This window comes from Schistocerca nitens, chromosome 5 (assembly GCF_023898315.1).
Source record: "Schistocerca nitens isolate TAMUIC-IGC-003100 chromosome 5, iqSchNite1.1, whole genome shotgun sequence".
Lineage (NCBI taxonomy): Eukaryota > Metazoa > Arthropoda > Insecta > Orthoptera > Acrididae > Schistocerca > Schistocerca nitens.
The window spans coordinates 201,247,960-201,274,250 of record NC_064618.1 but is presented as its reverse complement, the minus strand read 5'-3'; positions in this window follow the sequence as shown (position 1 = coordinate 201,274,250).

Here is a 26,291-nt window from a genome sequence, read left to right as displayed (position 1 = left end):
GCACGGTATCAGCAAAGTTTTGTAAAAACTGGTTTATATAAGTAGATTGTGAATTTGATTTTGAACTCTTCTTATGAGGAGATGAGGGATTAGGGTTTGCTGCATTGATAAAAAAGAGGTTAAATTTATCTGGGATGACATTAACATCAGTTGTAACCTTTACACTATGACTACATGTACCTAATTCTGCTTTAATGACCCTCCACACAGCCTTACACTTATTATTGGAGTTTTTTATGACGTTATCATTTGCTCTACAATTTGCTAATCTGATTTGTGATCTATAGTGTCTCTTGAGGTTAACATACGTTGCATTGTCAACAGTACCATTTTTTACCTTATCATAGCATATCAAAACCATTAATCTTAGCTTCTGTAAACATGGTGTGAACCACCTATGTGGAGTAGTTTGACCATGCTTTCTTGCCATAGTTTTGTTTCGTTTGGTAGCCATTGGACAGGAGGTATTTAAAATTTCAGATAGAGTACTAATAAACCTGCTACAAGTCTCCTCAGCATTGTTGGAAGCATATATTATATTATTCCAGTTTAGTTGCTTCAGCTTATCCCCGAAGCTATTTATGCTTTTATCGTTTAATAACCTGACATACCTGGTTGGTTCACAATCCCCCATTATTTCATTAATTGTTAGTTTTACCCATATACCTTTGTGATCTGTCAGATGGTCAACATTAAGGAGTCCCAATTCAAAATCATCTTTATGTATATTTGTGATAAAATTGTCGAGACTATAATTTGCACAAAAGAGATTATGGGATCTTAGCATGTTAAGCAAATTAGTATTTTTGTGTGTTTTTTCCTTACATCAAAATTTAAATCTCCTAAAATTACTGTCTTGTGTTTGGTATATTTTTCTGTACGGTGACTAATGTTATGTAAACACTCTACAAATTGATCGGCATCACTATTGGGGAATCACTGTGAGTTTTAATGTTGGTAGTAGCATGACAGCCGTTTCAAGAATGCCTTTAACGCATATGTCCCTAACATCAAGCACAGTATATCTTAACCCTAGGTTGTCACTTATATATATTGAGAACCCCCATAACCTTCATTGGGTCTGCAGTAACTTGTAATTAAATTAAAACATGATGGTACATACAGTTTTATCTCTTCTTCTCTTAACCAGTCTTCATTAAGACATAATACTATTCTATTGTTTCCATTCAAGACAACACCAAGTTCGTCAGCTTTATATTTCAGAGATCTAATATTTATGCACATGAATAATATCGATTTTTCACAGCAAGAGGGAAGATGCATAGTGTCTTGGGCCCAATTGGATGCACACATGGTGGTTAGCTTTTCACTGGTCCTCATGTTTGGTGTGGTGATGGTGTTACGTTTCGGTAGCAGCTGGACTTCCTTGTGGCAGGCCATAAAAATCATTACTTCTCTGTGGTATTTTTTTGGTTCTGTTTGAGGCTCGAGTGGCAGACTTTTTTATTTCACTTCCTGCATAATTTATCTGGCATGGGGGATTTGATATAGACCTACTTGATAACACATCAGTGTGGGATGGCTGATTTGATGCACTAGGTAACACTTCACTATGGGCTGGAGATGATACAATACTTACTGAAATTTCTGTCTTCTTATCTGCTATTGGAGGTGACATTTTTGTTGTCTGTTTCTCGAGGTTCTTGTTTGTTTCACATGTTACATGGTTTATGTGGGCAGGCTGAGTGGAGGCACTTGATAACACTTTGGCGTAGGATGGAGGTGGTGATACAGTACTCACTGTGGTTTCCTTCCTCTTTTCTACCAGTGACTGCAGTGGAACTGCTACTGTTGTTGTTGCACCACTTCTGCTTCTGTTGCTTGTGCTACTGCTGCTGTTATTGGTGTTGTTGCTTGGGCTGGTTCAGATGTTGCTGGTTTTGCTGGTGCTGCAGTTGTTACTGAATTTGATCGTGATGCTGTAGCAATTTGTGGCCCTGCAGCTGCTTTAGTTGTTGTCTCCAAGACAGATTCACTTCCTGCATGGTTGCTTTCAGTAATGTGTTGGTAGTTCATGACAATGGCTGGTACTGACTCATAGATAATCTGTTTTTCATATGTTTATAACGTTTCGTAAATTGCTTTGCACAGAGGTGACTAGCCTTTTCTATTCAGGTGCATGCCTTGTTTTGTAAAGCTGCATCTATACAGGAAATCGACTGATAGAAATCTTATGTTTGGGTACACTTTACACACTGTTTGTATCTGCTTATTTGCTTCCATAATTTCGGCGTTCACACATGAAGCAGACATGAGGTCATGCCTATGTGGTATAACAATAACAGTTACTTTCTGGTTCTCTATCGAACTGAGGGCACTTTTGAGACTGATAATAGCGTTAGCTAACTCATTACAAAACACATCATTTGCTGCCCCAATTAATACAACATGACGATTTTTGCTGTCTTGTTTGTCCAGTAAAACGTCCCTAATAATTTCCCGCATTGATGCTCCTGGTTTCACATGACTGCATACTTTCAGATCGTAATGGTTTCGTAGTACTTCCGCCAGTCCGCGTCCGTGGCTATCTGAGTAGATATTTAACTCAGTGAGATTTCCTGAAGATTTCTTATTTATTCTTGGAGACAAATATTTCACTTGGACACAGATTTTCGCTCCGCTGATACGCATTTTCTGTTAAAATTCATCGATCTCAGCGTGTTTTCTATGTGAGGCCTGTCTTTGTAGTTCATTAGTTAATGAACCTATTATTATTTTTGCTTCTTCCAGTTCGCTTTTATATTTTAATATATCAGACTGTAGGTCCTCTTGTGTTAAGGCGTCATATTTACGTTTTAAATTGCCGATCTCAGTTAGCAACGTTGCAATCACTTCACTATGCCTGCCAATATAGTTTAACCATCCTATACACACACATCCACACTTCAACACCTCACCAGATCTGCTACCCAGGGCCGCGCGGGATTAGCCGAGCGGCCTTGGGCGCTGCAGTCACGGACTGTGCGGCTGGTCCCGGCGGAGGTTCGAGTCCTCCCTCGGGCATGGGTGTGTGTGTTTGTCCTTGGGATAATTTAGGTTAAGTAGTGTGTAAGCTTAGGGAGTGATGACCTTAGCAGTTAAGTCCCATAAGATTTCACACACATTTGAACATTTTGCTGCCCGGGGGAAAACAAACATTAATGGCTTATTCTTGCCACATGTACTTGGAGGTACTGTCCAACCTAAAAATATGCGGCTTCTAATAGGTATAATCATTATTATGTAAATAAAGTAAATACAGATTTAATGTTGTTCAGCGCACCATCCTTCCCCAATAGAAATATCTGCATCTTATACCACGTACAACACATATATCCTCATAATGTGTCTCCTTTAAACTTACTGCTCATGCTTACATAATTAGTTTGGAACGGGACTCATTGTGCGTCTTAGGATTTCTCTGCTTCATCGCCAAAAAGCCTGATAAAATCAGGGAAGGTTGGATTCGTATATGTTTGCCTGTGCGCGACCGTAGAAAACGTGACATGTCCAGCTAAAGCTGGACAACTAGCAACCCCTGTTCTGGGGCCAGCACCATTGCAGTTATTAGTGAACCACTGAATGGTGCAGAATCTAATGTAAAATCCAAGGGAGAAATTTCGGAAAGTTTTCAAATCATAAAATAGGTTGAACAAGATAAGAGACTTTCTCTACTATTTAGAAAAAGTAATCGTTAAGTGGCAAAAATTGATATCATAGCTTAAAACTGAAGACTCTATCAAATTAGGAAAAACTGATACTAGGCAAGACCGCTTAGCTTCTGCAAAATACGTGGAGTTATAATGCGAGGACACTGAAACAGCCAATAACAAACACACAAAGAAACAGCACAAAGGGGTAGAGCTCCAAATATCGCTTAGAATAAACATAGGATATGTCTAGCAACAACATAGCATATAAAATTCAAAAATCGGAAAATTAGAGAGAATTTCTGAATTTAAATTTGCAGGTGAAACCAATAAGAGGGGAATATTGGTTGCGATATTCATTTTTAACAAAATGGAAACGGTTTTCAGACTTACGAAAGAGGTGAATTACAAAAAAAGCTGTCTCTCAAAATATACCGGACTGAGACACTTCAGCACAGTCGTCCAACCAGTGTGTGTTTATGGGGCCCAAACAATTAATTTAAACACAAAGAAGCGCGCTGAGAAAACCAAAAGTGCTGGCGAAAAGTAATCAGTAAATCTTAGGCCTAAATTGTGATGAAGAAGGAACATATAGACTAGGAGCAAATAAAGTAACTGAAGAGCGTATCAACAGTTATAACGCCGGCTCGGAAAGATTAAATGATGCGGTAAGATCTGCACCCGGCTGACTGTTCCGTTGGCGCGGGCTTGGCCCCGTTTTTGGACGCTACGCCGGCTCTATCAACCAGGCAGATTTCACCCAAGGTCCACCAAAAGAAACATAAAGTACATCAAGGTTTTTCTAGGAACTCAAATTTTGTACTTAAAACTCGTACACATTATAAAAATGGATGAACGTATTTATGTATATATTTACATCTACTCCACACATCGTCTTAAACCACTGGATCAGTTGCAAGAAAACTTTGTACACATCTCATTTACTGTCTGGAAAACGTCGCTGTGGGGTAAGAACCATCCACCCATCAAAGTAGTGTGGGTGGGAGTGAAAAAGCAGTGTAGCCTATGACGCCCGAATACCCATACATTAGTCATCCAATATTTGAGAACGCCAGCACTTAGAGACTAGCATCAAACTTTTCATATAATTTCAAACTTTTACGAAACTTTTTCTCGATGACGATCCCGACGAAATGAAGAAAGGAAAAAAGCTTGTCGCTTGCCACATTTTTGCAGTTCGTGCAGTAAGATTCTCGCATTATGTATGACGTTTTAAATTATTACTTGTTTACGTAAACTGTATTCGCGATATATTTTGCAGACAGTATTCACATATACTATTGAATGTACCAGAAAAATTATAAGGGTATCATTGTACGACACTCACTTCGGGGGGTACGGTGAGGTAAACACTGAAACACTGAAATGCGTGAAAAACTTCCGCATCATGCTAGACGTTTAAATTTATTACTTCATTGCTACTAACTCTACTAGCGACACATTTCGCAGACGGTACCCACATCTGTCGTTGGATACACCTGCAAAAATATATCACTGTACATCACGTAGTTCAGGATATATGACGCCAAATACTGAGATGCGGCATCACTTATGACGTTTTAATTTTTACTTCTTTACTACTAACTCTATTCACAACACATTTTACTGTGAGTATCCACACATGCCGCTGGATGTACCTAGAACGACGTATCATTGTTTGAGACATAGTTCAAGAGATACTACGTCATAAAGACAGAGATGCGTGAAAAACTGCGTGGAAAACTACGTTTATTCAGAAAGGATTTGTCAGACAGTTTACATATATACTAATGAATATACCTGCAAAATTATACTGTTGTACAACATAAAGCTCAGGAGGTACGTCATAAAAATTGAGGCTGCGTGAAAATGAAACTACAGGGCAAAATTACGTAAGAATACAGGTGAAATGTGTGTACAGACACCTGTGAAATATGTTAAATACATATGAAACATATTCGATATGTGTGTAGGAGGGCAAAGCCATGGATAAAAGAGCTCCTCCTAAACCACTCGAATGATTTCAGCCAAATTTTGTACACGTATTAGTTACAATACGGAAAGAAATACTGTGTGGTATGAAGCACCAGCCTCTTATTGGGGTGCGCGCGATAACGTGGAGAGAGAAGGTGGGGAGTAGAAAAAAAAATTAGAATAAATGCATATCCGGACAACGCCGAGTACTCAGTTAGTATATAATACAGTAGAATATTATTCTAGAAAAATTAAACCATTTGTCAATAAGAACTTGAGAACTATACGAAAATTCTCCTGAAATTTTGATCCAAATATAAAGTGACGATTTTGAAAATGGGTAAATTTTAATTTACACCACTTTCGGAAAAGATAAAACGTTTATTTCCTAATAAGCCATATCAATTCTAAGACAACGAGTTATTATCTGGAGTCCAATTTTGAACGTGATTTCACTAAATCGTAAATTTCGAATAAATCTTTGAGTAAAACATTCTTCAGTAATCTTTTTGCGCTGTTATTATCAGCAGCCTGTAAACTATACTGTATAATAAAGTTTTGAAAATTATAGGCTCGAAAAGAATTTGGATACTTCATGTACACTAATGAGCCAAAACATTATGACGACTGCCCAGCGCGACGTTGGATACCGCCTGGTGGTGTTGCGGGCACGATGCGTAGTAAAAAAAAGTATGTAAGCTGAGCAGACACGGTGGGGTGATCAGCCTAGCGAAGATCTGGGCTGAAAATGGGGAAACCCATAGACATAGGTGACTTTGTCAAAGGGCAAATCATTATTGCTCAGAGCCTGTGAATGTGTATCTCGAAAACTGCGAATCTGGACGAATGTTCACGTACTACTGTCGTTGATCATCTACCGAAAGAGGTATCAGGAGAGCGAAACTAGCGCTAGGCCCTAAATGGTAGGACGTCCACGACCCTTCACAGAACGTGGGGTTCGGGGCTTGTCTGCTCGGTCCGGCACACAGTTTTAATCTGCCAGGAAGTTTCATATCAGCGCACATTCAGCTACAGAGTGAAAATCTCATTCTGGAAACATCCCCCAGGCTGTGGCTAAGCCATGTTCCCGCAATATCCTTTCTTCCAGGAGCGCTAGTTCTGCATGGTTCGCAGGAGAGTTTCTGTGAAGTTTGGAAAGTAGGAAAGGAGGTACTGGCGGAAGTAAAGCTGTGAGGACGGGGCGTGAGTCGTGCTTGGGTAGCTCAGATGGTAAAGCACTTGCCCGCGAAAGACAAAGGTCCCGAGTTCAAGTTTCAGTCCGGCACACAGTTTTAATGTGCCAGGAAGTTTCATATCAGCGCACACTCCACTGCAGAGTGAAAATCATATTCTGGATCCATACTACTGGTTATTAGAGGTACTGGTGTGTACAGCAATCTGGATCACCACCTCTGAAGGTCTCGCTGTATGGTGGTACAACATGCAATGTGAGGTTTTCTTGAACAATAAAAGATGTTTATGTTGATCTCTATTCCAATTTTCTGTACTGGTTCTGGAACTCTCAGAACAGAGGTGATGCAAGACTTTTTTTGGTGTGTGTATAATCATGATTCATTTCCCAGATACATTTCTTCATGTCAAAATACCTGCACAAATGTGAAAAAGTCTGCAACTTACAATTATTAAAACGCCCAACACGAAACAAAGAGTAATGCAACAGCCCTCAAACGCAAAAGTACTGTGTTATGGCTGCCGGCGTTGCAGAAGAGCTCATCAGAGTGTCGTCGCAGCGCTCTTCCACTGCACATAGTGAACCAAGATGTTCGTACTGCCAACTCACCATCACTTAAAACCTACTCATAGTACTGTATATCACTACTAAAGTACAGCAAACAAGCCAGCAAAACAAACCTGCGACAGAACTGATCATAATGCTGACTTGAGAAAGAAGAATAAAGTCAGTCTTACTATTGTAGTCCAAAATACCATGAATGGCGTGAACAAATTTGTTTTCAAACAATATACAAAGCACATACGCAGGGCTGTTTCTACCATTAGCCAAGGTTAGGCGGCCGTCTAGGACGGTCAAGTTTTAGGGGTGGCAAAGGCGGGAAAAATTAATTTCAAATGAAACATCGAAAAAAGTTGAACAAATGAGGAGAAAAAGTGAAAACCGAATTGCTTTCACCGAATTGTTTTCAAAAGCATATGGAACAATTACAACAGGCTTTACTTATTTTGACGAAATTAAACACGTTTCCCCTACCCACCTCAAAACTAAAACAACAGCTCCTGACTTGTGAGTACGATACCGAAACGAACATGACCTTGATTCGTCTCTGTGGAGCGCTGGAGCGGGGTACGTGCGCTGTCTTGTGGTCAGATTGATGTGGCGCCGCTACTCACGACTCCAGAGAGTACCGCACCACAATCGATGAGCAGCTCTCGAAACACTCATATCGCAGCAGGTTTATGGGTTCGGTGTACGAACTATACCGAGGTCCGTAGGGGCCGCAGCTGCCAACTCATGGGCATCACGTGTGTGGGGCCGATTGGTCGATTCCTCGTTAAATACAGGAGCACTGAGCTACGGCGGACAGTGCTCTTCGGTTCGTCGAGTCCTGTACGGTCTCCAGTTACCGTCGAGTCTACAAGCTGCAGACATCGTCCGTCGTCTCCGAACTTTAGGCAACGTAGGCCATCTCTGGACTCTACGTAGGCATCACTCTGAGGCAAAGTGACAAGACTCTAATATTTTAGAGGACTTGGAATAATTTCAATCTTCTAAGACGCGCCCTTTAAGTTAAGTATTGCTTCATATTTAGTGAATTTATTACTAATTTTTGCGAATCTTTCTGATTGAAGAGAACCTACGCCGTCTCCAGCATTCCCAGCTGTTATGACTTGACAGCATCACTTCCTCAGTCCCTCTTTTTGCTTTTGTCTCTGCAGATCGTTTGTCAAGCGTCAGTTGCACTGAATGGTTCTGTTGATGTTTTAGTTCTACTATTATTTCCTGTAGATAATCAGTCACTTATCCGCAAGCTGCGTTTTGTACTTCTCTTTCAACATGTCTAAATGGAGTAAAAGGTAAGTGAAGTTCATCATACCCATGCATATAAATGAGTTTGTGTCTGTAAGTCTGTTGTCTGGGTGTCTGAGACTCGCAACACGACAAAGGAACTACACTACCTTTTCTCAAAGAAATTAGCTATCGTTTTCTTAAAATTTGACGCATGAGCTAATAACAACCAGAAAGAGAGGACCATAACTTGTTCATCGACGGGGCGTAAATGCAGAAGTTATGTGCCTTGCGCTAGCAAGCTTTCGTCTCAGTATAATTTACGCAGGCATTACTGCGTACGGCAATCTCTGTGTTGCATATTGCGCTTTACTGACGCTTGCATTTACACAAGTAACGAGCAAAAGGCCATTTTCTGCTTCAAATCCTATAGAGACTGTTAGGACAAGAACTCTTAGAAGCTTTCGTAATCATGAACACTGAAACAGGTGTTACTAATAACACTCATGTTGTGTTTCATGATAATGTTATAAATGAGTTTGCAGCAACATCCAAAAATTTGATGAAGTTGTTAACTGATTAGTCAAATATCAATAAAATTCACCAGGTTTGGTGGCGTCGTAGAAATGAGTTCTGTATATTTTATAACAATCATTAAATTACAATTTACATTAAAATTTTAATGGAACTGTTACCACTATTAAAACAAGAATACCAGAGTATGTAAGAACTCTTTTCTTCGTGTGCCCGCAGCCCTAACTGCATACCTTTTTTTCCATCGAACAACTACAATTTTAAAATTCGACAAAACGTAAGAAAACCATATTGAAACTTTAAAAAATTGTCATCTTCGGCTGCCTAGTGTGGCAATAGCTGCTCCGGACTCCCTGCACGATTCGTATTTTTCGCGGTTGCCATCCGGGCCTCTCTGCCCAGTGCGACCCTAATGGTTTCCTCTAATGTTACTGGCTCCCTACATTATTCAGTAATAGAGTTACAATTTTCTAATGTAATATAGAGAATTATTCTATACAATTTCCAGAATTATTATTGTACTATATATTTTCAAGTAGAAAAGTTCGAAAGTGGGAAACAGGTAAACTCTCGGGAGCTCATTACAGAAAAAGAAAAGTGGGTGGAGAAATAGAAGTCTCCAAACTAAATGAGTGGTTTAAACATTTCTACATCCTCCAGAAAATTATGAAACCGCTGCGGCATCAACTTCAGTCTCACAAAAAGGCGACGACATTGGCCTACCATACACGAAAAGACAAGTTAGCAGCCGAGAGCAAGAAGAACACGTTGTATTGGATGTTACAATGTAAGGCCTTGAAGACGAAGACAGTGATCAAAGCACGCACCTGAAAATGACTGATGAACGCGTCAAAATAGATTTTTCACATAGTTCTTCCTGGTAAGACTTATCAAAAGGGGAAGAAAAGTTAAGGACTCTTTTGGCTAAGAATGGAGCAAAACATGTGAACAAAACACTTTCATTAGTTGTGAAAAGTTTTCATCTGGGCGTTATAAATAAAAACTGTCAAATGAAGAAGTGTACCGTGAATACCTTCAATATTCTGTGTAAACAGTTAAAGTTTTCTGTTTTCACTGCAAGGTCTTTGGCAGAAATTAAAATTCAAGCCTCACTCAGAATGGATGTGACAATTGGCAAAACATATCAGCGAGTCTGTTTTCGCACGGAAAGAGTGTTTAACATATTGTCAACTTTCGCAGCAGGAAGGGCCTGTGTACAGGCCTACAGCAAGACGTAATTATAGATAGGGTTAGAAATAAGCTTGAACAAGAAAAAAAGTACTAGTATCAGATCTTACAGCATGTAGCAGGAAGGGTCTGTTTACAGGTCTATAACAAGACGTAACTATAGATAGCGTTAATACCAAAAATCTTGAAGAAAAGTACAAGTATCAGATCTTACAGCGTGTAACAACTGTTGGAACAGTTTTAGGTACACAAAATTTGGCCTTACTTGGCAGCAGTGACAAACTTTATCCTCATGACAATGACAGTTTTCAAACTGTGGAGCTTCCCGCAACGTTTGATCCTATTATGAACTCTGAAGGGTACAAAATAATGACAGAAACCATGCTCACTATTTAGGCGACATTATTCAGACTGATCCTGTTGCCATCAAACGCTGTCAAAGAAAAATAATTTCATTGGTAAAAAGCGCACGGTATTTTCCAATCATTCTCGATTGACCCCAGACAACAGCCACAGGGAACGAATGACCATGATCATAACATTTGAGGACAATGTGCAGTCTTCAGGAACAGAGTCGTTTCAGTCTTCTGATGAATGATTCCCAAGAAAACAGCCTCGTTCAATAAATGAATACTTCTTTGAACTTGCACCACTGACCGAACCTCAAAATAATCAACGAGTCATGTTCTGATCAATCAGCTCCGAAGCTTGTCCTTATCAATTCGAAACCCACAAGGTCAGGGCTGTTATAAGGTTAGCGCTATGAAGGACAGACGAAAATTCTGGTTATTAATTCTTGCGGATTCTATGTCAATTGCAACTCAAATATATGGTTCAAATGGCTCTGAACACAATGGGACTTAACTTCTAAGGTCATCAGTCCCCTAGAACTTAGAACTACTTAAACCTAACTAACCTAAGGACATCACACACGTCCGTGCCCGAGGCAGGATTCGAACCTGCGACCGTAGCGGTCGCGCGGTTCCAGACTGTAGCGCCTATAACCGCTCGGCCACCCCGGCCGGCAATTGCAACTCCCACACCTCGTGATCAATGGTGCTGCTTCGTGTTCCACAGAAGCAGCAGCCTTTCTTGATATCATATAATGACTGTACGCATTCTTTGCTGGGTCCCCACGTCGACACTCATCAAGCGACATAATAACCACAAGGCTCTCAGTCCCGACCGCATCCATACCCCACTCCTATAACTCCTTCCCCCTTTCGCCATATCCTACCTAAAAAAACTCCTGCCTGAAACTGATACTTCCTCCCAGCGTGAAAAACTGCGGAGGTCAACACTCTCCCCAAATCTAACAAAACGCTGCTCCTTCCCGAAAACTACAGACCCATTTCCCTCCTAACTGGCCTCAGTAAAATCCTAGAATTAATAATCCTTTCACCCCTCGGTCAGTTCCTGATTGAAAACAATATCCTTACGCCTGAACAGTTTGGATTCCGCCCTGAGCATTTCAGTATCCAACAATACCTTCGCTAGGTAGCACACATTTGTGTGGCCAGGGCAAGGAGAGAAGCATCAGGAGCAGTGTTCCTGGACATGAAGAAAGCATATGACGGCGTCTGGCACGATGCCCTAATTTATAAGGTCGATGAGATAGGGTGACCATTACAAATAATCTGGATCATTGACTCCTTCCTTACAGAACGGCAGTTCTTCGTGAGGAATGGAGACAAGCCCACCCAGACAGGGCAGATTGCGGAGGAGTCCCGCAAGGCTCTGTTTTAGGTCTCGTCCTTTATACCATATACACGAGTGACATTCCTAGGCAGAACGTCGGAGTGACTACTCTCTACGCCGATGGCACCGCCATATACAGAAGTAGTCGCAGGCTCCTCCACATACATAGTCACCTACAACAACATCTCTACAAGGTTACACAATTGTGTAATCGTTAGAAAATAAAAATCAACCCCACAAAGTGCCAGGCGATGTATTTCACCCATAAAATCAACTTCCTGATCGTCAACTCATCATTGACGGCAGAGAATTGACCTGGAGAAACTCAGTAATTTACCTAGCCCTGGAAACAGATCGACGCCTAATGTGGAACGGGCATATCACCACTGCAGCAAGCGATGGCTGGGCATTCTTCTGTGGGCTACAACCGCTGCTGAAAAGTGACGGATTAGCCACTCAGTCCAAGCTCCTCCGCTGGCGCCAGCTCATACTTCCGGTCACCTTGTATGGCTTGGAGGTGTGATCTTTGGCGTCAGACACAGCACTAATCCGACTGCAACGTCTCTAAAACAATGTTTTCCGTGCCATCTCAGGTCGTAGCAGATATGTCCCCAGCACACACGTAAGAGACTTTTAAGTGAACCCACCATTTACACATTTATTCGGGGCAAATCTATAAAATTTTGCGAAACAACACAAACTTCGCCCCTCATTCTCATTCAAAATATAAGACACGAACCACTAGAAGCTTTTCATACACGCCCAAAATTAGTCCTTATGCTACCAACAACATACCCACAAAACACGAAAGTTAACACACTGAAAAGACGCATACAAACCCGATCCCTCATCTTCACGAAATTCCCTAGCGCCTTCTGAAGTCAGACGGGCACAGGCCAGTGGAACTTCATAAATAATGTGAAGAATCGCAGCCTCGTCACCATGTCGATGGGATGTACAGCGTCGTACACCATCTTTGACTTTAAAACCTCTTACTGTTACACGGCGATCAAGCAAGTGATGCTTCAGCGCCCATCAAGTACCAATTACTGCATGTGTACGATGCACTGTTTGACATTTCCGAAATTTCAACTCTCCAAGGCTCCTCTCGTACCAAAATCCGAATATGTGCTGAATTATTTGCACCAAAGCCAGTTGGAAAATGAGTTTTCTGATTTGGTCGTAGCTCTTCGTATCCCTTACCGATATCTGTGGCAAGTGCGGAGAGGAGTTTCTAAGAAACGGGTTAATAATAAAAAAAAAGACGTGGCTTACCAGCTTTACATTAGAGACCTTATTAACGACTTTATTAAAATAAAGGCAAAGAAGGTACCATTGGATCAAGAGGAAGAACGTAAAATGCCATTGAAGCTAGACGAGAAAAATTAAAAAAAAGACATTAAATCTCACGAACAGTGCTCATTAAATTATTTAATGTTTGATGTGTTTTATTGTTTAATTCTAAATACCAGTTCTTTTACATCTAATGCATTTAAGCTTTCTAGCATCAGCGTGGATGATACAATGTTGTATTTCGAAATATTACTTCTTAATGTCTCATGTTTCAAAAATACAGAATGTTGAAATCAAACTATTGCATCATGCAGCAATTGTTGTAGTATTTCCAATGTCCTAATGTTACATACTTACGAATGTAAATGTTAAAATGTAACTGTATTTAATGGCTTTAATGTAAGGTGACTAGATTTTTGAGCATGGAATTAATGAGTAAATGACGTTTGTCCTCAATTTCAATACAAAATTGAGGACTATCACGTTTCCAAATGAGGAGATAATTGAGGACAGCGTCTGACGTCTTATGGTAAAGCCGAAGATTTGCAAAGAATTTATGAAAATATGATGGTTGTCCACGTACGATGAACCTGAGCGATACTTTTCATGTGAAATAGGTATGAAATAAGAGCAAGTACAACATCCAGAGTATTACCACTGATAAATTTTAAATGTTACTGATACAGGACAACACTTGAAAACAAAGCTATATTTTGATTTCGTATTGAAATTTCATTGTGATTTGTACAAGAAAAAAGTCGCAAGCCAAAACTTTACTGAACAGAAGAAGGAATATTCCGAGTCCAGTAACTTTGCTTGAAGAAACAATTTAATGAAAAAGATGTACATAACATCTTTTTTAACATACGATTTAACGACCACCATGAGCATCTCAGTAGGGTCTGAGCACAGTCTCCCGTCCCTAATTGAGAGACACTGACTCGAGGGAAGGCAAACAACCAGTACATTTAGACAAACACAACATCCATGCCTCACTGGGACTCGAACCTGGACCCATCTCCGGCGAATGACCAGAAGCCAGTCGCTTAGACCACTGAGCCACCAGGGAGACTAATGAAAGACGCCAACTCTCAAGGATGCTCAAGTGGATGCTGAAAAGTATGACATGTGTTCCTCTTTCCAATAACATTTCAGATGGTCTAATTCGACCCTTTGGTATGTTTCCCATCAATATAGCACGATTTCTAAATTCAAGAAAATATTTATTCACACCAGAAAATAGTTCAATACCTACATCATTTTTTTCAGTTAAATAAAATAAGTAATTGATGCAAAATTTGGTTGCACAGGCTTACTGACTTGTCTTCTAGTTTAAAAAGTTCAGCACATTCCTTCTATTTCAATTACTGTGGGAAGTTTCAAAAATTGGGAAGGAAAAAAGAGAAATTGAGGAATTTTTTGTCCTCAATCAGTTTTACAGAGATTGATGACATCTGGTCACCCTAATTTAATCATTAAAACTGCAAATAGGAGATTCGCACTGTTTTGCTGTTGGTGGACGTGAGGAGGGGGGGGGGGAGGGGGTGGATATCGAGAACACCGATACTAGTAAAATAGAGGGGGCCACATTTTTCAGTACTCGCCTGTGGCGGAAAAATACCTAGCAATGGTCCTGAGCATATCGTCGACGTTTGAACTGCTGTGCACTGTTTTCAGAGCCATAACAAAAAAATGGTTCAAATGGCTCTGAGCACTATGGGACTCAACTGCTGAGGTCATTAGTCCCCTAGAACTAGTTAAACCTAACTAACCTAAGGACATCACACACATCCATGCCCGAGGCAGGATTCGAACCTGCGACCGTAGCGGTCTCGCGGTTCCAGACTGCAGCGCCAGAACCACGCGGCCACTTCGGCCGGCCTCAGAGCCATACAATACAAAGCTAATTGGGGCAAGGAACGAGAAGTAATGCAGTAAGTCTGCAACGGATCGCCGAAGACCTGTGTGCTTTATGTGAAAATACTCAGAAGGTATGCCGGCCGGTGTGGCCGAGCGCTTCTAGGCGCTACAGTCTGGAACCGCGCGACCGCTACGGTCGCAGGTTCGAATCCTGCCTCGGGCATGGATGTGTGCGATGTCCTTAGGTTAGTTAGGTTTAAGTAGTTCTAAGTTCTAGGGGACTGATGACCTCAGATGTTAAGTCCCATAGTGCTCAGAGCCACATGAACCATTTTGAACTCAGAAGGTATACCTGAGCAATCTCTGAAAGTTTTTCGGTGTGGTTCTGATTCACCCTGCATAGGACTACGTAGTATATTTGCTGCGTATGAAACAGAGATCACAAAAGAAAGAAAAGTGATATTTGTGTCAGGAGTTATGGTATAGGAAGTCGAGCTATTTCACGTTCCTATATTTCAAGTTCTCTTTAGAAACGTCTGCGTACCGTCCAACGCCCAGTACATTGAGCTAATGCACGACGTGTAGAGGCAAGATAATTTCCCACACTACTAGTTGTAGTAGTGCCAGTATTTGTACCAGATGAGTAGAAATTTTATTCATTCTTGGGTCACTTTTACAACAATATTGAACATGTATTACGGTGCAAGAGACACGAAAAGAAAACATAGTTCATATAAACAGCCAGTTACATTTTAAAATTCTAATTTTATAGGGCTGAGATAGGTAGTCTGCCGTTATGTTTGCCGATCGGTGTAGCCGCGCGGTGTGAGGCGCCTTACCACGGTTCGCGCGGGTCCCACCGTCGGAGGTTCGAGTCCTCCTTCGGGCATGGGTGTGTCTGTTGTCTTTAGCGTAAGTTAGTTTAAGTTAGATTAAGTAGTGTGTAAGCCTAGGGACCGAAGACCTCAGCAGTTTGGTCCCATAAGAACTTACCACCACCGTTATAGTAGCAATCATTCTGTAATTTGCCTGAAGTAATTTAGAGAAACAACGGAAAAACTAAATCATGCTGCCCGGATGGACACTGGAACCGGGGTGAAAAAAAAGCAACAGTAGACTACACTAAAACATTTTTGTTTTATCCATTACAAATGGCTGATGAACACATGCGACTGTAAAAACATTGTGTTTGTCTATAAAATAATTTTTGGTACTCCCACTCACGATTTCCTTTTCTTCATCGCTACAAAAGAAAAACATAAAAACAAATGTATAGCTAGCACCCCATACATTGCTAGTATATCATAAAAGGTTGCATATTTGTTAAAAGCACAAAAGGTGAAACTTTATTCTTTGTGTCTACTGAACTACAGCAGAAGCTAACAAACAAAATACCGTGTAATGACTCATATTCAGATTTCAAAATATTGTACATTAAATAATATATTACGAATGCTGCATGTTCTATCTGAAAGAAACAGGACGGGATCTCCACACCAGCTGTACACAGCACATTATAGTCTAGACATATATATACGAAGACCATCTATAAAATGCTATATTAGCCACAAACATACATAGCATAGGACAACCATTTGGAAATGCACCGCAAAATGTGTAAGCACTCCACTGACTAAATAAATTCATATAAAATATTAAGACAAATTATTCAACGAAAACTAGACAGTGACGCAGTGAAATTCTTCAAATGCTTCTTTAATATCCTTAAAGAAGCAAATAAAGCAATTATATACTGAGCTAAGTACCTTTCTAAGTAATGTACAAGGAAGTAAAGACTCAGATTACATGTGAAAAATACTCCCTGCACTAATGAAAAGTATGCAGACTCTGTGGACGATTTATAGCGTTATCTCCGTTATGCTTAAAATGTAAAATATGTTCGTGGCTGTTTGTTATTGTACGTTTTTGTTTTCAACGTGTAATTACACTGTAAACTGTGTGAGTGTTGTTTAATATGTGTAAGCTTATGCTCAAGTGAACTACAAGAAACCCGTAAGAAAAGTTTTTTTCCAAAATTAGCCATTAACCACACATAAATATCAATCATTAATTACAAAATTACAGCAAAGCAACAGAATAATGCAGCCTGTCACCCATTGCAAATATCACGCATAAATGCAAAAATACCCGAGAAAACGCACATGAAAGTAGGAATCTTTTCTCTAAACGTGCCATTCAAGAACTTTGTATGAGATAATGGTCAAATAAATAATTATTTTTTCTTTTTAGTTTTCGGACATAGTCTACGTTTCTCGTCCTGATTGAGAGCTGGCCTTAACCACGACAGAATTTTGTGGGATGGCTTTCGGCTGTGCGTCTGAGGTATGACTTCAGGCTTTTACCTTATTGATGTTCTAATAATTGAACCATACAGGCCTATACGTCATTGCTACAATCGTCAAACCTACGGGCACAACTAATGCGGTTAGGCATAAACAAATACTCTCTATACACTTCCGTAGAATGTCTAATAAGGTCGCCGGCCGGAACGGCCGAGCGGTTCTAGGCGCTTCAGTCTGGAACCGCGCGACCGCTGCCTCGGGCAGGTTAGTTAGGTTTAAGTAGTTCTAAGTTCTAGGGGACTGATGACCTCAGATGTTAAGTCCCATATTCCTCAGAGCCATTTGAACCATTTTGTCTAATAAGGTCGTCCATATTAGATTTGTAATATATCACAATTCCTCCGACAAAATATTAGCTGCAGAGCTTTTGATTTTATTTCCTTAAGATAATAATGATAATTCATCAATTCGTGCGACGCTGAATAATTCAGTTGGGGCGGGTCTCTCAACTCTGTTAGCCGCTGCTGCATGCAGGAAACTGGATATCAAGGTTTGAAGGCGTGCTGGATTTTAAGCCTGAAGTGTCCTTTTTGAGCCACGGCGAAACGAAAATTCGAGCTGCTGCACACGCAGTAACTAATGAGACAATATAATTAAGGGTTCTGCGTCGGCGGGATCCGATTTTGCGATAGGTATAACAACCCAGGTATCGAAACCGAATGACGAGCGCAGAAACGCAGTTCGTAGCCGGAGCTGTACGATAACACATTGAACAGCAGGTATTCCACAACATCTCACCGCAGAACACCTGGGAGCACCTGCTTGCTATGAAATTGGAATTATTGCGTTCTTATTGATGTCTGATGGAATTTCGTCTGTCTCATACATCTTGTGTTTTAGATGGACTAGTTCTGTAGTGCTTGACTCTCCCAAGGCTATCAATATTTCTAACAGAATGCCGTCTACTCCAGGAGCCTTGTTTCGACATAGAGCTTTCAGTGCTCCATCAAATTCTTATCGCAGTATCATACCTCCCATCTCATCTTTATCTACATCATATTCCTTTTCCATAATATTGCCTTCATCTCCCTTGTGTAGGCCAATCAGTTCATCTTCCAGCTTTCCCTTCTTTGCTTGGTACTAGTTTTCTATCTGAGCTCTTGAAATTAATATAACTGCTCCTTCTCTAAAGGGCTCTTTAATTTTCATGTAGGAGTTATCTGTCTTTCCTCTAGTGAAATATGCTTCTAAATCCTTACATTTGCTTCCAGCCGTTCCTGCTTGGCCATTTTGGGCTTCCTGACAATCTCATTTTTTAGTAGTTTGCATTATCTTTCACCTGCTTCATTTGCGTCATTTTCACATTATCTCGTTCCATCAATTAAATATTTCATGTGACATCCAAGGCTTTCTACTAGGCCTTCTCTCTTTACCTATTTAATCTTGTGCTGACTTCACTACTGCACAATTCAGAGCTACCCACTCGTCTCGTACTGTAATCCTTTCCCCTGTTCTAGTCAGTCGTTTCCGAATACTCCCCCTGGAACTCCCACCAACATCTCCTTAATTTCCTATTTTTGCAGCTTCTTCGATTTTAATCTACAGTTCATAACCAATTAATTGTGGTCAGAGTCCACATCTATTCCTGTAAATGCTTTAAAATTTAAAGTCTGGTTCCAATATCTCTGTCTTTACCACTACATAACCCATCTGAAACCTTCTGGTGTCTCATGGTCTCTTTCACGTATACGAGCTTTTTCATTATGCTCAACCAAGTATTAAGGATGATTAAACTACACTCTGTACAAAATTCTACCAGATGGCTTCCTCTTTCTATCCAGCGCCCCCAGTCCATATTTAGTTACTATTTCTACTTCTCTTTCTCTTCTTACTATCGAATTGTTGTCCCCCATGACAACTGTCTCTTATCTCATCACACATTTCTTCAATGTTTTCAGCATCTGTGGTGGTAGTTGGCATATGAACTAGAAATACTGTCGTTGGAGTGGTCTTTGTGTCTATCTTGGCTACGACAATGCGTACACTAAGCTGTTCATAGCATATAAAGGACAGATAGACAAATAGAAAAAGAACGGAGTATGACGTCACCAACAGTGTCAAGTCGCACACACCAAAACAAAAGCAGTGAGACAACACTCTTTGTACATCTAAGTAGGGACATGAATACAAATATCAGTTACGGAAATGTGAAAATGTCCTCTCAACAAAACACAGATATGAACACATGTCGCAGAAGCAAATGGAAATCACCAGCAACGGAAACAAGAACGTGGCGACTTGAAGTGGCAGCAACTTGGCCTGATGATGACCAAAGGTTCTCCAACGGACTTGAATCCTCTCAATAGTAGCAACATTGTGCAAGAAAAATATTTTAGGGTAACAGATAACATCGACAATGTGCGTTTCTCTGTCGTCATGGACTACAGTGTGGCGAGGCACATCAAACATGAACTTTTCCAGTGGGAAACACTCCAAACGCCGAGTATTCTTAGAGTAGAAGAACTGGAAGAGGAACTCCTCAGTAAAGAAGACTTTAAAAACAACACAATACACTCAACAGAAGTACATAAAAATGACGAGACACATCCCAGAAACGGTGATGCCTACCAAGAATAGGATCACGACATAATCGTTAAACACAACAGGCCACACTTAAGAACATAAACATAACGATAGACGTCTGAGACACGGTCAAGTCCAACCAGAACCGTATCATGACACAGGTGAAACACCAGTACTTCTAGACACACCGAAACAACATAAACGTGAAGTAATTCTTCCCTCACCAAAGGACAAGCAACCATATAATGAAATAATAGTTTCAGAAAAATATGAATATGACACATCAAAATGTAAACTATACATGCAAACTGTACGCTTCGTCTGCGTTGGAAATACAGACGAAAAGACAACTTACGTGCAAGAAACAATTATCAATGAGAAACAAAAGCGAATAGAAAACTTGAACCAGCTAAAAGTGACTACACACCACATGAGTATTAAAGCAACATGAACAAACTGAAAAATCACAAAAATCTTGAACTGACGGAGACACCACATCACCCAGAATGGGAAACTTCTTGAAGAGGTAAACACCACGACCCAGTACATCAGACAGAGTTACAAAATCATAAAGTAAGAAACAAAATAAGACTACGATAACATCGAAAACAACTTGTGGCTAAGTCTGCTGGAAAAGAAAGGAGTTTTTCAAACTGCTCTAAGACTGCTAACAAGACTGAATCACCCACTGGATGACACCATATGTTACCCCACGGTTGAAGAAACAGAATGGTTCTACGAACCGAAAACCTGCCAATAGATAAATTCGAACTCTGTAATCTTTCACGCAAATAATGGGGACGAAGGAATGAAGACCTTAACCTTGACAATGTCTACAAGGACCTGGTAATTGTGCATGGACGCGTGTACCTCTATTACACCCAGAGTGGACCAAAGTTCATTGTGTTTACTAAATTACTATAGTGAAATTCTTCCAACTAAACTGTATGGGTAGCACGACGGTGTACGCAGAACTTGGCAGGCTGGTGAACAAGGTATGGGCGGACGTGTTGTGTCTACAAGAACCGTATACACGATACGAAAGAATTGTAGGCCTTTCGAGGCAGTACATGCAAATCATAGGCACAAAAAAGATCAACGCTGCAATGGTTTTAGTAAACACTAACGTTACAGCAACACAAATAACGCAACTATGCACATAACATACGGTTACAGTCGAAATAATTTCAGGCAGGGAAACATGGATCATTTCGTCGATTTACGCCCAGTCCTCATGTCATATAGACCATTTTGCTGAAGTAATAAAAGAAATTGAGTGATCTGCAAATGGTAGACGACTACTTATCGTAACAGACATAAATACTGGGCCAAACTTCTGGCATCTGACAGAACGGTCGCAGAGGACAAATAGTAGTCGACTTTATAAACGAATATAATCTTTCCGTTTTATACAAACCTGGCCAATCCCCAACTTAGCACAGAAATAGTGGAGTAGGCAGAAATATAGACATTTCTCTGACAAACAATGCATCATTAATACACGTAACGAACTGGCACGTTCTCGATAGGAAAATACTCAGTAATCTTAAAGCAATAAGTATATGCACAAAAACAAACACAGGCACAGACACAGTCACAACACGCAAGGTTCCTGCTACGCAACGCAAAGTGGCAAAAACTAAGGTATGTGACTGAAGAGTTTTCTCTTTGGGTCACCCAAGGAAGAGTAGATTACAGAACTTACGTTCTTACAGACGTCTTACAGAGAGCACAAGCTACAACTGTACCTGAGCGCGCAGCGCACCAAACGAAAGGGCACCATAGTCTAACAAAAGACACTCGTGATAAACGACGATGTTACCAAAAATCAAAGACAGCACAGGAAAGAGAAATACGAGATACAAAGAAGAAATACGTAAGACCAGGACAGACAATTGGGACACATATGTTAGGATAAACTTACAGAAAAACATCTGGGGGGAGGCGTTTAAACTTCAGACTGGACGTATCAACACCCCGACAGTATTATCTCCTCTGAAAAAAGAAGATGGTACTACTACAAGAGGCTGGAGATCCACAGCGCAGTAGTCCTTCATCAAACTACTTCCTGATGATGACCGCACTCAGGACAGACAACTTCACACCGTCCTTCGCACACTAACTTATGACAAATACTAAAATGAAGGTATCCCCACCGCCTTAGTTTGCGAGGAGGTTGCATTGGCAGCACACAAAATGAGGAACAAAAAGGCTCCGTGCCCAGTCGGCATCCACCCCGATACCATCAAACAAGCTGCTCCACTTATCGTACCATGCCTGACAGACTTACTGAATGACGCTCTACTAGAAGGAAGGCAAATGGAGCTACAATCAAGAAAACAGAGGAAAAATACCCGACTGACCCTAATGCATACATACCTATCTGCATCATTAACGTTCTGTCATAGGTAAAGGGGAGATTGCTGTGCCACAGGTTTCAGTCGCATCGGCATCTCTTCTGCTTCAGCCCACGTTAGTTCTGTCTTCGACCGCATAAATCCATCGACGACGCAGTAAACAGGGCCACAAAAATGACACAGACAATACATTACAAATACACTCCTGGAAATGGAAAAAAAGAACACATTGACACCGGTGTGTCAGACCCACCATACTTGCTCCGGACACTGCGAGAGGGCTGTACAAGCAATGATCGCACGCACGGCACAGCGGACACACCAGGAACTGCGGTGTTGGCCGTCGAATGGCGGTAGCTGCGCAGCATTTGTGCACCGCCGCCGTCAGTGTCAGCCAGTTTGCCGTGGCATACGGAGCTCCATCGCAGTCTTTAACACTGGTAGCATGCCGCGACAGCGTGGACGTGAACCGTATGTGCAGTTGACGGACTTTGAGCGAGGGCGTATAGTGGGCATGCGGGAGGCCGGGTGGACGTACCGCCGAATTGCTCAACACGTGGGGCGTGAGGTCTCCACAGTACATCGATGTTGTCGCCAGTGGTCGGCGGAAGGTGCACGTGCCCGTCGACCTGGGACCGGACCGCAGCGACGCACGGATGCACGCCAAGACCGTAGGATCCTACGCAGTGCCGTAGGGGACCGCACCGCCACTTCCCAGCAAATTAGGGACACTGTTGCTCCTGGGGTATCGGCGAGGACTATTCGCAACCGTCTCCATGAAGCTGGGCTACGGTCCCGCACACCGTTAGGCCGTCTTCCGCTCACGCCCCAACATCGTGCAGCCCGGCTCCAGTGGTGTCGCAACAGGCGTGAATGGAGGGACGAATGGAGACGTGTCGTCTTCAGCGATGAGAGTCGCTTCTGCCTTGGTGCCAATGATGGTCGTATGCGTGTTTGGCGCCGTGCAGGTGAGCGCCACAATCAGGACTGCATACGACCGAGGCACACAGGGCCAACACCCGGCATCATGGTGTGGAGAGCGATCTCCTACACTGGCCGTACACCACTGGTGATCGTCGAGGGGACACTGAATAGTGCACGGTACATCCAAACCGTCATCGAACCCATCGTTCTACCATTCCTAGACCGGCAAGGAAACTTGCTGTTCCAACAGGACAATGCACGTCCGCATGTATCCCGTGCCACCCAACGTGCTCTAGAAGGTGTAAGTCAACTACCCTGGCCAGCAAGATCTCCGGATCTGTCCCCCATTGAGCATGTTTGGGACTGGATGAAGCGTCGTCTCACGCGGTCTGCACGTCCAGCACGAACGCTGGTCCAACTGAGGCGCCAGGTGGAAATGGCATGGCAAGCCTTTCCACAGGACCACATCCAGCATCTCTACGATCGTCTCCATGGGAGAATAGCAGCCTGCATTGCTGCGAAAGGTGGATATACACTGTACTAGTGCCGACATTGTGCATGCTCTGTTGACCCCAGGGATGTGTCAATAAAGTTTCCCCTTCCTGGGACAATGAATTCACGGTGTTCTTATTTCAATTTCCAGGAGTGTACTTACTAGCAATCCTGAATGACACAGCTGGTGCTTTGGACAAACTTTGGTTCCAGTGCTGTTTTCAAGACTTAGAGAGATGAGTATTCCGCTGGATCTATACAGCAGCCTTAGAGATTATTGTAAAAATAAAATGGAATGGAAGACTGGTCGCCAAAATGGTTATTAAGAGGGTGACAAGAGGTTGTCCACAGGGACCCATATGCCCACCGATTTTCTAGGACATAGCCGTAGAAACCACTGCTGAATACACTAGAAGACGACGACGTGGCAAACTGGATGGCTGCATATGCTGATGACATTATGGTCACGGTATTTGCGAACTCCAGATCTCAATTAGAGAGTAAAGCCTCGCGACTCCTCGCGTTCATCGGTGAATAGTGCATGAACAACAAACTCACACTAGCAACTAATAAAACTGTTTACTCCTCGCGTTCATCGGTGAATAGTGCATGAACAACAAACTCATAATAGCAACTAATAAAACTGTTTACCTACTTCTACTAGGCACATTCAAAAGAAATCAAACTATAAACAATGCATCTATAAAAATGAAAGCAATGAAAAGATACCTCGGCATTCTTATTGACAAACATTTACACTTTATCGAACATGCCGCCTAACGATTAACAAAGGGACCAACTTTATGTACAAACTTGCAAGACTGAACACTATACGACACATTATACCCTTATAGACCATCAGGGTACATTACACAGCATCCTTTGAGTCAACTACTTGTTTTGTGGCTAGAGCTTGTGAACTGTGTTCGGCTCGCACTAATGCTGTTTTTCCTTTTGGGCATTTTGTCATCATCGAGTGGCGTCTTATTCCTCCCTCAGTTACTATCTGAACGAGTTGCTCACTTGCCTCCGTCAGCGGCAGCAGCATCGTTTATCGATACTTGTACTGCCGTAACCTCTTTGGTGTGGCAGTTATATTTCCGTGTCATGGTGTGTGAGGGGAGTTGGTCGGTTGCAGCGGAGCACTGGGGAAGTCTCTGCGGCATGTGATCAGGACGGGGCCACTGGAGGCGTGCACGCGGGGTCAGAGTTGTGTGGCACTAGCTGCGAGAAATGCTACGTTCGTCGCCCATCGCACCTGCATACTGGAGTTGAGTAATCAGTAAACCTGTCATGAAAGCTCACCCGTCGTGACATCTCTTCGTTGATTGCTGGTTGTTGCATCCTGGGCTGTCACCGCAAGAAGCAAACTTGATGGTGTGTTGGAGTCGGCAAAATTTTGCAGCTGTCTGCGTCTACGGTATTTAACCTTTGAAATGATTATAATTTATTAGTGAAGTGCACCGGCGGTATCTTCTGCCTTGTGGCCGTTAATGTTCTGGTTATCTGTCCTGGTCGTTAGCGTAGTTTTGCGGCAGTGTGTTTTCCTCGCCATGTTGATGCTGTCTGGCACAGCGTGTAGTTCGACAGCTTGGTGTTGTTCTCTTTTTTTTTTTCTTTGAGTGTTTATTGTGCCTTGACTGTGTTTTTACGCCAATTATTAAGACATAATCCTGCTGCGGTCCTCGTCTTTGCTGATGCTTTTGGTTGTCGTCCTGTTGGTTGGGTGGAAGGGGATTGGTTAGGCGGTTGGTTGGTTCGTCAGCCGTCCGTAGGTCGTGCTGCAACCCGCTTGTTTACTGTTACACTTGTCTGTCTGTCTCGCCTTAACTATGGTTAGAGTTTCCCCCCCAGGCTGACCCTTGGAACACTTCTTAGCACCACTGTTTGTTGCTGGTGATTGTCATTTTATTTGGTCGCAGGTACTGTGCCAGGCCTTCAACCACGTATTAATATTGTCTGTTTTATGTTTAGTATATGGCCTTCATCCGAACTTCATAACAACTTTAAGATTAGGCCATCAGCCGTGTTTCATTTAAAATTCTTGTTGCTGTCTATTTAGGCCTTCAGCCGCATTTGTTTCAGAATCTGTGGCTTTAAAATGTAAATCGTTGTCTGTAAGGTTTCTCTTTAATTATCTTGAATTCTTGAAACGGCCTTCAGCAGTGTTCTGTAAGTGTATATCTTAAGGTTGTATTTAATTTTTCTTGAGTAATTCTTTGGGCCTTCAGCCAACAAGATACTTCAAGTTTTCTTACGATGTTTTTCTTTTATACTGTGTAAAAGCTTATCTTTAAAGCCTCTCCTTTATTATGTAAATTATGTTCAATTTTCCTTAATATGGCCTTCTGCCGGAATTTGTCAATGCTTGGCTTTTAAAGAATTTCCTTAGCTGAGCTGAAATATTATTACAGCCTTTAGCCGAGAAGATATTGTAATTTTGCTTAAGTAA